Source organism: Gobio gobio (genome assembly GCF_949357685.1).
Source record: "Gobio gobio genome assembly, chromosome: 4".
In the NCBI taxonomy this organism is placed as follows: Eukaryota; Metazoa; Chordata; class Actinopteri; order Cypriniformes; family Gobionidae; genus Gobio; species Gobio gobio.
Window position 1 is genome coordinate 24,325,927 of NC_137100.1, and position 4,093 is coordinate 24,330,019.

The window sequence follows — 4,093 nt, forward strand, 5'->3', positions numbered from 1 at the left end:
GACTGGATGAGGGGGAGGTCTACACACAGAGCATTACTTCTCCCAGTAGGGCTCCACTCAAGCACGACCTGCAGACAAATAAACAAAAAAAAACAAAAACAGATATAAACCTTAAAACGGCAATAACTCAGTAAGAAAGGTAATTGAAACAGTGCACTCAGTATTTTACCCTTAGGTACATATAAAGAAATGAATAATACTGTTGTATTTTTTTATTTAAAAAGAAAAAGCATTAAAAAGTTGAGAACATAAAGAATATAATTTTTTTTTATTATGTCTAATAGAAATATAGGGTAACACATGTAACTACAGTAAATTATGCATAATTACAAGTAACTAACCCTAAACCAAACCCAAAACCTAACCGCAACTCTATAGTAAGTACATGTAGTTAATTAATATTACTCAGTACCTGAGTAAGTACAATGTAACTACGTCACCTTAAAATAAAGTGTAACCAATTATAGAAATGACAAGATAAAATTGTTAAACAAATGAAGGTAATTATTAAGGTACTTGCTTACAGATTAAAAGGGAAATTTGGCTGAATAATCTATCTGCATGAAGATGTACAGAAAGCTCCAGTCATATCAGATGCCAAATATAAAATGCCATATAGTGTCAGTATGCATGGGGTACATGTCTGGGCTTCATTAGATTCCATAATGTTTTTCAATAGGAAATGATTCACCTCCAATCAAATCTAAGAATAATTACCAGGGTGAAAAAATCCATCATTAACCTTGTAGTAGCCGATGTTTTATTCATATTGACATTTACTGTGCTCAGATCAGCTGCAAGATCAGCTGCCTCTGTAGTTCACGTGTAAAGATTATGTTGGTTATATAATTTTATATAAAATTTAGTCAAAATCTATGAAACTGAAGCAATTATGTATAACAGAAGTATACATAAGTATACATCGTTTATCACCACGCAGTAGCTAGAAATGCAAAGAGCAGTAGAAACCCTCCAAGCCTCCACTTTTGCACATCTTATAATCAGCTGAGTCGGGATGCACCACAAAACAAGCTGAATAAGCTAACACAATCATTTTAATAAGAGAACTCATATTCAAACCCCTGTCAAGCTATCTGACCAGTCATGTTTACACATTAACCTCTTCATTTTGAATGAGATCCTGAGGGCATTCTTGTGCATTTGGTACAAGTGAAAGACAGCACTATTTGACTCGACTACATGTGACCTACTTCTGCAATTCATGCCAGAAAAGTGGGTGATACACTGCCATGAACAAAAGAAGAGGCTCTCAAAATAGGAATGGGCCAGGATGGTTGATAGTCATCCAACAAATTACAAACTGATTAGTCAAATTACATTTTCAGTAGCTTACAAATTTTTACTGGTAGTGCTCTCATGTGGATGATTAAGGAATTTTCCAGGTTCAATACAAGTTAACAAAAAAAAAGCAACAATTTAAAAGCAGAAGTGTGAAGTTTATAATTGTATAAAGGCAAACATTTATTATTGAGATGTAAACCAATAAACAAAACTGTAATATCAGATAACTGAAAAGATTAGCGTTTTTGATATTAAAATCACGTTAACACACATTGTGTTTTGCTTTTTAAAAGATTTCTACTTTTTTCTTTCTTTCTTTTTATAAAAAAGGAGGGACAAGAGGAAAATAAGGTAATCAATATTATGCCACAAATGCTCTCGATTCAGTTTACCCTGTACTGAACCAGTAGAGATTTTAAAAAAATAATCATATTCTTTAAGAGATATGTATATTTGTATGCACTCACACACTTACAGTTTTGTTCATAGGCGGATCCATGCTTTTGTCTGAGCTATTAATAAAAAATCGATATAATTATATTTGCTCATTTTATTTGTCTTATCATTTTATTTGGTAGAATGAGCGAGTAAAGGCTAAATAATTTTTAAAAAACTATACTGAAAACCAAGAAGACCCATTTTCTCGCAACTCACAAATCAAGTATCGCTGTACAGAGGTGGACTCTTTTCTCATTCTGCTCCATAGTTTACAGTTATGCAAAATAACAGGCTAAACAAACAAAATGGATGTTCATCCTTTTTTTGAAAAAATAAATAAACCCACAACTAAAGGAGTGGGAGGCTCTAACTCTGATGCTTCCACTATCAACATCTATGCGATTTGAAAAAGAGGCAGCTTCTTCTGCATTAGGTAAGATATGTTTTTTACTCTTTGTATAGGTCTACCAGTCGTTCATTGTAAATGTATTTTAAATGTAGAAGATATGAAATGTAAATATATGAAAATGTTAGATATAGCATATATGCAGGGCTGTGTAGACACCATAGACACTGAAATGCTTCTCTGCTGTACTCCATTACACATTACTCTGTTTATTGTCAGGATGACAAAAAGTTTCAAAGGTTACATTTTAGGCTGCTCTGCTTCAGCGATCTAACAGTGCTCGATGTGGTCAAAATGATTGAGATGGCCAATCATATCAAAGAAGACAGACGTTACTGTTCACAGAAGACGAGTGTGCAACAATGTTTAGTTTTAGTTTTAAGGGCAAAAGAGTGTGTGGAAAGATGCAACTAGGTGAACATTTATATATTTGATAGCTGTTTTACAATAGATATTTTAAATGACCTTAATATCCAGTGATGCAAACTACTCAAATTAAGAAATGTTGTCATTTTGAATTGAAAATATGCTATCATTTATATGATTCATTTAATTCATAACTGAATGTGACGAGACAAGAATTTTTTGCATTTTCGACATAATACAAATGCAAATAAGGCTAAATTTGTGCATATTTTAAAATATTATTTGCAAATACTTAAAATTTATTACTTATATATTTTTTCTCTATTCAATTAAACATCTTTCAATCCTTTAATTATTTAATTCCTAAAAAAAACAAAAAAAAAACAATAACAACAACAACCGTTAGGTGTGCCATCCCTCCAAGCACAAAAGAGAAACTGTTTTTGTCCAAATGTCTTCATTAAATACCAAACTTTTGACATTTTTGGAGCATCGTGATGGGTGACATTTTGCAGCAGACTTCCATCTGGAAAGAGACAAGGCTGAAAAGGAGCTGTGATCTTATATTAATCAACACAAGCAATTAGCCACACTTGCATTCGTTTTCTGACAGCTTACTTAAAATGAACAGCAGTGTCTCTATACCTCACATCTCAACCGATGGGAAGAAGAGAGAGAGTGATAGAAACATGCAGTAGCATACGGCCTACTAAAACATGAGTCACCGCTGCAAACATGACATCTGTTTCCATGCATGACGGTGTATGGCGTGTTGTTAGAGATATCATGTCACAGTACTCGTGCTCCTGTAAGGTGTGATCAAAAGTGATGGTGCGCATACCGAACCCATCAGAAAGCAGCAGTAATTGGGGTAGACGTGAGAAGGTGATGGGATGCCAGAGGAAATAAAATGACAGTGAGCCTCCTCCTGACTTCAGTTCAAAACATGTACAAAATCCTGAGGGCAAACCAACTTGATAATCTGAGTCAGAGGCCACACAAACACAGGTATACACAATGGGGTAAGAAATTATTATTTTTTTAATTAATGAATAAAATATATCTGAAAATAAGTCCTATTATCTTAGACAATTGTGCTTCTCCTGAAAATAAATAAACTCAAGTGAATTAAACTAATTAAAACATTTATAATATCTGAAAGTATATATAGTTTGACCTTCTTCTTTTATTAACTGAATTAATCTTAAGTATATTTTCTGTGAATTGAAGTGATTTGCAGTGATTTGTTACTGAAGTAAATATACCATGTTTTAAAAATGTTCAGATTTTTTCCCCCTGGTAAACCAGACATAGAACACAACAGAACATAATATGGCAGTGGTTTGAGAAAAAAAAATATATATATAAAAAAAAAAATCAATTAAAGCTGCAAGCAGCGATGAAAGGGTCCTCGCACATGCACCACCACCCGGTGGCCTCAGGAAAACAGTGAATAGTGGGCGACATGCATTTAAGCGGGTAAATATAGGAGAAATATGGCAAACTCACTTCAATATGCCACACTTCCTTCTGCCAGCAGGTGGCGCTTTGACTAAAACTGAATATTGCCATGTAGATGTT